Source organism: Microcaecilia unicolor, chromosome 5 (assembly GCF_901765095.1).
Source record: "Microcaecilia unicolor chromosome 5, aMicUni1.1, whole genome shotgun sequence".
In the NCBI taxonomy this organism is placed as follows: domain Eukaryota; kingdom Metazoa; phylum Chordata; class Amphibia; order Gymnophiona; family Siphonopidae; genus Microcaecilia; species Microcaecilia unicolor.
In genome coordinates, this window is record NC_044035.1 from 97,010,190 (window position 1) to 97,022,014 (window position 11,825).

Genomic DNA, 11,825 nt, shown 5'->3' on the forward strand with positions numbered 1-11,825 from the left:
GGTAAAATTCAAAAAACAATATATATATGAAAATAAAACATATACCTATTGTATTAGACAAAGGAAACCTGAGTAAACACATAAGATAGTTCTTGTATTATTATTACTTCATTTATTTAAGGAACAAAAGGGTCTCTCTTGTGTTAAGTGCTAATGCAAACCTAATGCAGTTTAAAATGGCACGCCATGGGATATACTCACGAATATACTAGAAGAAACTTGGAGAGTCATGGGATAGGAGGTAATGTCCTATTGTTGATTAAAAACTGGTTAAAGGATAGAAAAAGAGAGAGGGTTAAATGGTCGGTATTCTCAATGGAGAATGGTAGATAGTGGGGTTCTCCAGGGGTTTGTGCTGGGACCACTGCTTTTCAACATATTTATAAATGATCTAGAGATGGGAGTAACTAGTGAGGTAATTACATTTGCTGATGACACAAAGTTTTTGAAAGTTGTTAAATCGTGAGAGAATTGTGAAAAATTAAAAAGGACCTTATGAGACTGGGAGACTGGACATCTAAATGGCAGATGACGTTTAATGTGAGCAAGTGCAAAGTGATGCATGTGGGAAAGAGGAACCCGAACTATAGCTACATAATGCAAGGTTCCATGTTCAGAGTCACCAACCAAGAAAGGGATCTCGGTATCGTTGTTGATGATACGTTGAAATCCTCTACTCAGTGTGCTGCGGCGGCTAAAAAGCAAATAGAATGTTAGGTATTATTAGGAAAGGAATGGAAAACAAAAGTGAGGCTGTTACAATGCCTTTGTATCGGTCATAAGTACATAAGTATTGCCATACTGGGAAAGACCAAAGGTCCATCAAGCCCAGCATCCTGTTTCCAACAGTGGCCGATCCAGGTCACAAATACCTGGCAACATCCCAAAAAAGTACAGAACATTCTATACTGCTTATCCCAGAAATAGTGGATTTTCCCCAAGTCCATTTAATAATGGTCTATGGACTTTTCCTTTAGGAAACCATCCAAACCTTTTTAAAACTCCGCTAAGCTAACCACCTTTACCACATTCTCTGGTAACGAATTCCAGAGTTTAATTACACATTGAGTGAAGAAAATTTTCTTCAATTCATTTTAAATTTACTACATTGTAGCTTCATCGTATGCTCCCTAGTCCTAGTATTTTTGGAAAGCGTAAACATACGCTTCACATCTACCCATTCAACTCCACTCATTATTTTATAGACCTATATCATATTTCCTCTCAGTCCATGGTGCGACTGCACCTCGAATATTGTGTTCAGTTCTGGTCACCGCATCTCAAAAAGCATATCGTGGAATTAGAAAAGGTACAGAGAAGGGCGATGAAAATGATAAAGGGGATGGGACAACTTCCCTGTGAGGAAAGAACCAGGCACACCCATTAAAGGGGGGCCGACCACAACTGGGCTGAAGGCCAGCGAAGACAGAAGTGTGGGGGAGGGTACAGGGAGGGCCAGCTAGAGAGCAGAGGTAGTAGTGGGAGGGAAACAAGGGGTAGCAAGGGGAGGGGGCAGGAAAGAAGGGGAGGAGCAAGGGAGGAAGAGAGAGGAATTTGAACTGCACAGGAAGTCCTTTTGAATTTGGAAGCAGGAGAAGAGCAACCCTGGGCAGCAGCTCCTGAAATTTTTACAGGCACATGTTTTGTGTCTGCCCTGGGCAGAGCTTGTGCAGAGTACAGCCAAAGAAGCTCTTACAGCAGAGCACGATATTCCAGCAAATTGAGAACAAATTTTACGGTATGTAGACATTTAAAACTTTGTCCAGCTGCAAGGCATTTTAGCTTTCTCCTGCCGACCCCCATTTAGCTTTTCCAGGATGGCCAGCCATCTCGGGTTAGCCGCCTATCTCACGGGATTACGCGCACTAGGCTAGAGTCCCACATACGCTGCCCATGGTTCATGGCAGATGGGTTTGCCACAGCGCGGTTGCCGTTTTTGACCGGCCACGCAGTGCTCACAATCCGCAGTGCATAGCATCATTTTTGCTCTTCTCCTGCCTCAGCGGCACACTGCACGTTAAGATGCGGTGATGGCCGGCCAATAATACCGTGTTATCTAATTCGAAAAATTAATGTGTTATAAGCTGTCCATGCCAATACGGCGACGGACCTTAAAACCCATTACAGCCGTTGATTGTTCTACAGGCACATGTGTCTAGGCCCATTTTGGTTGATCCGGCAAACCTAGTGCATAGCACGGCACTGAGGCACGACTCGGAAGACCTTGTGCACAGCACTGAACCGAAACGAAAACACCTTTAACGGTACATCATTTTTGCTCTTCTCCTGCCTCAGCGGCACACCACATGTTAAGTTGCGGTGATGGCCGGCCAATAATACTTGGCCGACAGTTACGCGCTATACAGCAACGGACCTTTGAGCCCCGTTGTGGCTGGCCACAATATGTTATCAAATTCGATAAATTAATGCGGTATAAGCCGTCCATGCCATTACGGCGATGGACCTTAAGCCCCGTTATGGCCGGCCACACCGGATTTTCGATGTAATGCGGCAAAAATGAGTGCGGTATAAGTCGCCCATGCTGTATAAGCCGCCCAGGCCACGCAGAGCTATACAAGCCCCATTGTGGTCGGCCACGCTGTGTTATCTAATTCAGTAAAATTTAGTGCGGTATAAGTTGCCCATGTTGTATAAGCCGCCCATGTCACGCAGCACTACGGCCATGCCGTGTTTTCAATGCTTCATCCTAAACGTTACTTATCAGTGCCATGTCTATATGATTGGCCTGCCATGCGATATTTGAGATGTGGGTTTTTGCAGAAACGTCACATTGCGATCCTCGCTAGTTAGGGTCTTTTCTTGCGGGCCACTTAGGGGGAGTCCCAAATTGGCGGGACATGCACTTCGCTACGCGTTGTAATTGCCCGCCCATACAGTCGGCATTAACCTACAGAGGCACGTACGGCAGTGGTGAATTTCGACAAGGCGGCCATTTGCATGAGTGCCGATTGTAAAAATGGCGGCCACTTTCAATACACCACCCATTTCGACTAGCAGTAAAATTTGGAAAAGGCGGCCAGTTTTACTGTGCTAAAATTCACTAGAACGGACATTCCAAATACAGATTTAACCGCAGCAGCCACCTTGGATACCGCACGCATGTGTCTTTGACACACTGCATAGGCCGGAACAATTGATATCATATCGTTGGTGCCAGCATAGCGGGACACAGTACTTAGGGGCATCGGACAAACAAATTTGTTACAGTATGCTACTCTCAGCTGCCGTTAGGACCAGGTCCACGGGGGGAAGGGTTGGTACAACAGTGTTAGTCCTAGATGGCCATGTGCACTTAGCGGACATTTTGACTAGAGCGGCCACGTGGACTAAAGCAGCTAATTTGAAAATGGTGGCCATTTTGATATAAGGACCACCGGTCTTACTGATTTATCTGCTGGGTTTACAGGGTCCCGGCCATTTAAATTTTAGTGGCCCATTTTGCTTACGGCGGCCGTTTTGACTACCAGGCCAAATTTGAATGTAACGGCCATCGCCCGTGGGGCTTTAAGCCGGCCATTTAAGGAAGGGCGCACTGCGCAGACAGCACGCAGCCAGATATGTAGCTGTGAGCAAGGAGCATAGGAGCCGACTCTGTGGGTGCTGTGGGTGCTTGAGCACCCCCAGTATTGAGAACATTCCTTGTATGTGTCCAAGGAGGGGTTATTTCCATTGGACTTAGCACCCCCAATAATTTTGAAAAGTTGGCTCCTATGGCAAGGAGGGTACAGTTTACACAGGCGCCATAGGATGCACGCAGAGATTGGGGAAGCCGGCGTCACCACAATCAGTTATTATGAGGTCATTTTGCTTTAAATTGTCTATTCTTTTAGTCTCTCCATTGCAGTAATGTCATTGTAGTGTGCGAAGGAGACATATGCACCAGCAAGGCCAGCCAAGCGGCCCACCAAAACTCCACCAGCTAAGACGCGGAGTGCTGCGGCCCCAGAACTTAGAAGTCAAAGTGGACCTACACCACAAGCACAGATGGTGCGGGGGCCTGCAAGGGAGGTAGCAGCACCGCAGACTCCACCTCCATAGTTGCGGGGCTAAAGCCAGTACCGGCAAGGGGTAAGTCTAATGACAGCACCACACTCCTTCCAGCGCAGACACATGACATAACTAGATATGCAGTACGGGACGATGAGAACGGGTAACAGAGCCCAATATGGCAGGACAGAATGCGGTTGTGGCACCGGTCGGTGCACAGGGGACCAGTCAGGATGTAGAAGTACTTAATCACAGGAGTGATGCATTAGGTACCGTTTTCACAATACAGGTGGATCGATATCTTCTCCCTCCTTGTGTGGGAGTTGCATGAGGAGGGTACCATAGGCAGGGATAGCGTAATAGATAAGAAGCCCAAGATATTCGGGTCCTTCATGGACTGGTGGTAGGCTGTTCACATACTCAGGACACTCAGCTGTTCACATACTCAGGACACTCACTATAGTGAAGGAAACGGAACGGGACCCGGACTTGGTGTGGGATATGGAATATAATTTTAAAAGCACATGAGATATTTAGGGGACGGGCATGGCTTAACTAAGATATTAAATTTACAAGAAAGCAGTGCAGACAATCCATTCATATCGGGTCAGCACCAGTGGTAGTCTTTTCAGGCAATGCCATCAGGACGGAGGCAGCGGACATTGCACCTAGCACCCGACACGCCCGCGCGGGCAGGCATGCTGCAGGGCAAGGCAGGCTTCCCAGAGACAGGGAACAGCAATCTAGTAACACGGGACAGGGTACTGAGGGAGCTAGCGCTCCCCCCATCAAGCTTAATAGACAGGAGACAGCAACCTATTAACTCAGGACAGGGTCCGGAAGCTTCAAGGTTAGTTCATTACCCTGACAGAACGGGTGCATCATCACAGGTTTCCAATCGGGTTACATGATTCCATATTAGAGGCCAACACCACAGTGACAACACTACCCCAACAATGCATCCTCGATTCACATGCATACCCCAACAATGCATCCTCGACTCACAGGCATCGACAGATAGCTGCAGACAAGATTACCAAAGAACTATTGCTAGGCTGCATAGCGGGGCTGTTTGAGGACCCGCCCTTCAAGGCAACAACAGTGTCTCCGCTAGGCATAATACCAAGGAAGGAGCTGGGGAAAGGTAGGCCCAATCGTAACTTGTCCCGCCACATAGGAACATCAGTAAATGACTACATTGACCATAGCAATATGGTACAATATGCATCGGTAGACAACGCCATTCAAATAATTCGGCGGCAAGGCAACTAGGCACATTAGGCTAAGGTGGATGGAGATTCGGCTTTTCGCCCCTTGCCTTTACACCCACAGCCCTTTCCCTTGTTAGGTGTCAGGTTCCAGGAGAGGTTTTATTGCGATAAATGTGTCCCCATGTGTGGCCACATCTAATGTGCATACTTCAAACAGCTTAGCATGTTTGTGGACGGGGTAGTGGAGCAACTAGCCCCCGCTAGGTCTCTGGTCCTCTATCTGGAGGACTTCCTGTTCAAAGGCCGGGAATCACATGAGTGGACGGACGTGTTACAGGACTTTATCCACTTGGCACAGAAATTGGACATCCCATTAGCCATCGAAAAAACAGTAGGCTCACGGCGAATCCTTACGTTGTAGGTATTGAATTGGAACTAGATGTTCCAGACTGCTGGCTGACAAAATTGATAAGCTTGCCAGAGTGGCGAATACGAGGTGGCACTGTAAAAAAGCAAGGCTGAAGCAGGTACAGGAACTCCTGGGTCCAGTAGGCTTCGTAATAAGGGTGATTCCCAATAGCTTTAGCAACATCGGGAACAAACAAAGCGCATTTTCATCTCAGACGTACACAGGACATCAAGCAAGATTTAGCAGGTTCTTGGCCCATGGGATTTCATTCTGGCACGATTCACCCACTCTCATGGAAGCCCTGCATTTTCTTTACAGATGCGGCAGATTTACTTCCAGGGAGCGTGGTGCGCAGCAAGCTCGGGTTCCAGCAGGGACCACGTAGGATATCATGTTTCCTGGGGGGACCTGGCATATCTAACAAGCCAATTGTAATTCCCTCAGACAATATGGAAGTAGTTGTCCGCCATGCACTTCCCACAAGTTATGTGCGCCGACAGATAGTTCCGCAGTGATTACAGCTAAACATATACCAGGCAGGGAGAATGGTTATAGTGGATGCTCTTTCTCGTTTTTAGAGCGTAGACCCGGAAATGGGACCCGATGCTGCGATAGTTAACAGACACCTCACGGACAAGATACACAACCACACATATAGTCAACACTTAGAAGAGAAGGGTGTACTGATATATTCCCGGCCCCCGGCATGTATGAAGAGAATTAGCAGAAACCAAGTCTCAATCATGTTCGCAGCCATCAGTTTTCTCGCCAAAGCGGTGGCTGTCCAAAATCCATCTAGGTCATTTGTTGTCACGAGACTGAAGAGAGGATGGGGCAGGCCAGGAGTACCCTACTCAGGTAAAAGAAAACCCAGTACCGGCAGGGAAATGGGCCGTCTCTTCGCATCATTAGAGGAGATAAGTGACACTGAGTTTGAGGGCCGTCGAGTCAAATGCGCATTCTCATTAGCTTTGCATGGTGCTCTGCGAGTCAGTGAGTTGGTGGCTACGTACAAGCATGCCCACCAGGGCATGTCCCTCTTAATACGTGACGCGGCCATTACAGCCGCGGCAACTGACCTACTTATTCGCAAATCAAAAATGGATCAGAACGGACATACCCTGTCCTGAACCTTCAAGCCGACGTAAAACAAAGACCAAAGACCAGCCTGCTGATTCATACACTATGTACAATATCCACTCATTTAGGATTGGGGCATCTACGGCAGTGGCAGAGCTAGGAGTGTCCATAGAGGCCATCAAAAGACTGGGCCGATGGCGACCTAATGTATACAAGCGCTACATCAGACCCGTCTAGTGTATACAAGCGGTACATTGGACCCATTAAGGCATCCACAGCAAAGTGATAATGGTTTCTTGCACTGTGCTAACATGTCACTTCCCATTATATTCTATTGCAGGTATCCATATTCAGAATAAGCTGCAGCGGATTTGGATATGCGGTCACTCATCACTCATATGTACATTTGGCACAGGGAAAGGCGGTGGGCGCATAGAAGGGCAGCAGTGAGACCGAACAGTGAGAGCCTGGGTTGTCAGGGTGATAGAGGAGCCAGGGCGATAGAGTAGCCATAACAGGGTACAGGTAAGGGAGGGATGCTTCAGGCATTCATGTGTACACTAAAAGCCATACGATCCCACATGACTTGCGAATAGATACAAGCCATAGCGTTAGGGCATGACCGCAGCCAGGAGGGGTGGGGGACCACGGCAAACGAGGTGTCGTTGCCGTGGCCTGTGGCGATAGACTACAATGTTTACGCACAGCCAGCAATGGGTACATAGCAGCTTGACACATAACAGTTACAAGTTTGGGGTAACTACTGCTGCAGAAAGAGTTGTGTGGAAAGTTATCAAGTTGATGCAAATGGTAGGCTTGCATGTGAGCAGCCTTGTTATAAGGAAACAACGTGTATACACAGCTTGTCTCCTGGCTTCGGCGGCCAGGAGGCCTAGAACATCATTTTGTAAATGTGGTCGGTGCCTCCTTCAACGGGAAACAACGTGTATACAGCTTGTCTCCTGGCTTCAGCGGCTGGGAGGCCTACAACGTCATTTTGTAAATGTGGTAGGTGCCTCCTTCAACGGGAGACACCAAGTGACGTCGGGTGCTTGGAAAACAGCACAGGCGGCCACAGGGGCTTGGTACGGCTTGGCCTGTGGCCCAGAATATGCAACTACATGTAGAAGCTGTGTACCCGGGTAGAAATGCATGCTGGCATAATGATTATTAGAAGATGTAATGTAATTTGTTTAAGTTGTAACAATTTTGATGTTCCTGGCTGCGGCCAAAATAAATCCAATTCTATCGAAGATACGGCTTGTAGTGTGGTATTGAAGGGGGCGTGGGTTGATACATCTGAGTGTGTGCCGAAACCCCGAGTTGAGGCTGAAGCATCTAGGGCTCTTCATCTTGTAGAAAAGATGGCTGAGGGGAGATATGATAGAGGTCTATAAAATAATGAATGGAGTGGAACGGGTAGACGTGAATCATTTGTTTACTCTTTCCAAAAATACTAGGGCAAGGGGGCATGCGATGAAGCTACAAAGTAGTAAATTTAATACGAATCAGAGAAAAGTTTTCTTCACTCAATGTGTAATTAAACTCTGGAATTTGTTGCCAGAGAATGTGGTAAAGGTGGTTAGCTTAGCAGGGTTTTAAAATGGTCTGGACGGCTTCCTAAAGGAAAAGTCCACAGACCATTATTAAATTGACTTGGGGAAAATCCACTGCTATTTCTGGGATAAGCAGCATAAAATGTATTGCACCTTTTTGGGATCTTGTCAGGTATTTGTGACCTGGATTGGCCACTGTTAGAAACAGGATGCTGGGTTTGATGGACCTTTGGTCTGTCCAAGTGTGACAATACTTATGAAGCCTGTAGCAAGTACCAATTTAGTGTATGCTAATCCATATGCTAAACAGTTTTCTATTTTCTTTGGATGGGGGTATCTGGAGGGCATACCTGTGATAGTTAGTGTAGCTACATTACCACACGCTAACTGGTTAGCACAGGATTACTATATGAGCTCTTACTGCCTACAAACTGGGTGGTGGTAATTGCTTACTCGGTAATTTTTTTTAAGGACATGCACTAATGGTTAGCTCATGACCATAAAAAAATGTTAGCTCACCATTTTGAAGTATGTGGTGAATTGATTCCCCTGATGCAGTGAAGCTAATTAGGGCTCCCTGTCAGGTATTTGGTGGAGTAATGCAGAAGATGAAGTGGCAATTGAGCAGACAAAACTTTCTGAGTGATTATTTATATGAAACTGCAGTCTTTTGAAGATTTTCTAACCTGCTGACCCTGATGCAGCTAACAAAACGCTGGCCATCGTTGGTCACGGTCTGATTTATGAGAAAGTTGGAAGAAAGAGACTTGATAGCTAAGTACCTAGAGCTGTTTTTTGATAAGCTTTTGTTTGTTTGAATTTTATGATATCACAATTTGGAATAAGATTCCCTAGGGAGGTCGGATCCAAGATGGCGCTGTGAACAGACGCACCTGAGTTTGCTCCTAGAGGTTGCTTTGTTCTTTAGCTTCTATCGGTGCCTCTGCAGCCTCGTTATCGATGGGGAAGCGGAGGGGAAAGCTAAAGGAATATCCATCGGTTCCCGAAACCTCTTCAATGTTGAGGCAAACGACCCTGCAATTTTATAAGCAGCAACTGGGTCCTCAGGGAACTTCGACCCCTACTGCAACTCTCGATGCGTCGGCATCGATAGAGAGTGTAAACGGGGCTTCCTTGAGCTCCGTGGAACGAATTGCTCCACCTCAGCCAGGGAGTGAGTTGCTAGCAGCCCGAACAGAAACGGAAACCGAAGTGGTTCAACCTAATCTGTTGGAAGGAAGGACTGTGGCAACGGAGAGCGGATCTCAACTACGAGAACAATTGATTCAATCAGCTTCAAAGATATTACCTCAAGATATTATTTCTAGACTTTCCCGTGCTGAGGCTCAATCTCCCTCTCTCCCCATAGCTGCCGGCGTGGTTAGACCAACAATAGTGACATTAGAGTCACTATGGGATATGGTGTACAACATTCAAACCTCTATGCAGAATACCTTGAAAGAAAATATTGTTGATATTAAAACTCTTTCTGAAGCTGCTCTGCTCCAAGCGCAAGTGACTGCATAGCAATCCTTGAAATTGGAAAAGGTGAATAATGAGTTTCAAGAAAGGGGGAGTCTGGAAGCTGCACTGGTTAAAGATAATAATTTCCTACATAAACGTCTGGAGTACCTGGAGAACCAGGCTAGAAGACTTAATCTGAGGTTTCTCAACTTTCCCAAATATCCTTTAATTTCTCCTTTGGAAATGGTAAAAAAATATATGGTTGACATTCTAGGAATGGATAAAGATTCACTGCCTCCCATTACACGGGCCTATTAATCTGGAATTTGAAGGGTATGAAAGGAAACCCCCCAGTAATGGGGGAAGGTATGAACCTTACCTCATTCCTGGAAAGTTCATTGGAAATAATTACTCAGAGGTCAACTATGCTGGTCACTTTTGTGCTGGAACCAGATCAGAATGCTGTATTAAGACTTTCCTTAAGACACTTAGAAAATCTGTTTTTGGGCTCAAAGGTCCGTATTTTTCCTGACCTCTCAAAATCTACTCAAGTGAGACGCAGAGCTTTTTTAGAGCTGCGCCCTAGAGCGTTGGCAGTGGGAGTAAACTTTGTACTACGTTTTCCTTGTATCTGTAATGTATTGCTTGAGGGCAAACAGTTCCAGTTTGTAGACCCGAAACAGTTAAAAGAATTTCTTGATGCTAGAGTTGATTTGAATGTTATATGCCCTCCCTAAATAGCAGGCTGGGACCAGAAACCTGAGGTAGCAACCGTTATATAATTTTTTAAAAATTTCTTTCTATATATGTGAATTCTTGAATCCTGTTTTCTTTTTTATTTGTGGACGAATAGGCTGATAAGATATTTTTTTTCCTTATTGTATTACAATTTCTCTTGTAAAATAATGCCGATTGCATATTCACACTGTTTAGTGTTGTATTGAAATATATTAATAAAGAATTAAAAAAAAAAAAAAAAAAAAGATTCCCTAGGGAGGTTTTTTGCCGATGATGAAGAAGCCCTGCTCTTTCAGCCATTAGTTGAGAGCTTCTTGAAGCTTTTTTCTCCCTTTCTACAATTATTTTTACTTCTTAATAATTAATATTTAAATAATCTTTGTTTTTTACTTATATGGTTAAACATGAATACATGACAGAACTTGTACATGTACGAGGGAAAAGTCTCAACTACTACGGCAATATTCAAAAAATCTTATTTGTTTAATTTTTTTTTGTTACATTTGTACCCCGCGCTTTCCCACTCATGGCAGGCTCAATGCGGCTTACACGTAGAAAAAGTCATCACAGACTAAAAACCCTCAAAAACATTTTTTTCAAATCATATATAATAATTCTCACCTCCAACGTTCTAATGTGCCTGGGACCGTGGCTCCCTCGGAGGTGGTCTGCTAGGCAGTTTAGAATGCACTGACGTCAGTGATGTCACTGACAGCTGATTCCAAGGCAAGGGGAGGAGTAGGAAAACCCTACTCCTCCCCCTGCTTGGGAAACAGCTGTCAGTGCCCCCCCCTCTCGGCACAACACCCAAGCCCCTGCCCTGCAAAACCGCAAGCCAGGCAGGGGGAGGAGTAGGGAAACATGCAGAGTGTGTTTCCCTACTCCTCCCCCTGCCTACCAATCAGCTGTCAGTGCCCCCCCCCCCCTCAGTGCAACACCCAAGCCCCTCCGCCCCAGCGCAGCACCCAAGCCCCTACCCCCCCCCCCCCTCGACGCATCACCCAAGCCCCTCCCCCCGGCGCATCACCAAAGCCCCTACCCCCCCCCTCTCGGGCACATCAACTCCCTCGCCACCCACTGCCGCCAATACTTACGCTGTCTGGCTGCTGCTGCTTCTCCTGTGGAGCAGCAGCGGCCGGTACAAAAAGAAAAAGCCAAAAAAAAGATTTTTAACCTGAAACGCGGCTCCGTAGACAGCCATCTGGCATTGGCTCTCGTCACTGCAGCCGCTCCTCCTCTCCCCTCCACGTCACTGCCCCTGCAGGAAGACCCTGGAGGAGCGCAGCCAGATGGCTGTCTACGGAGCCATGTTTCAGGTTTAAAATCTTTTTTTGGCTTTTTTCTTTTTGTACTGGCGGC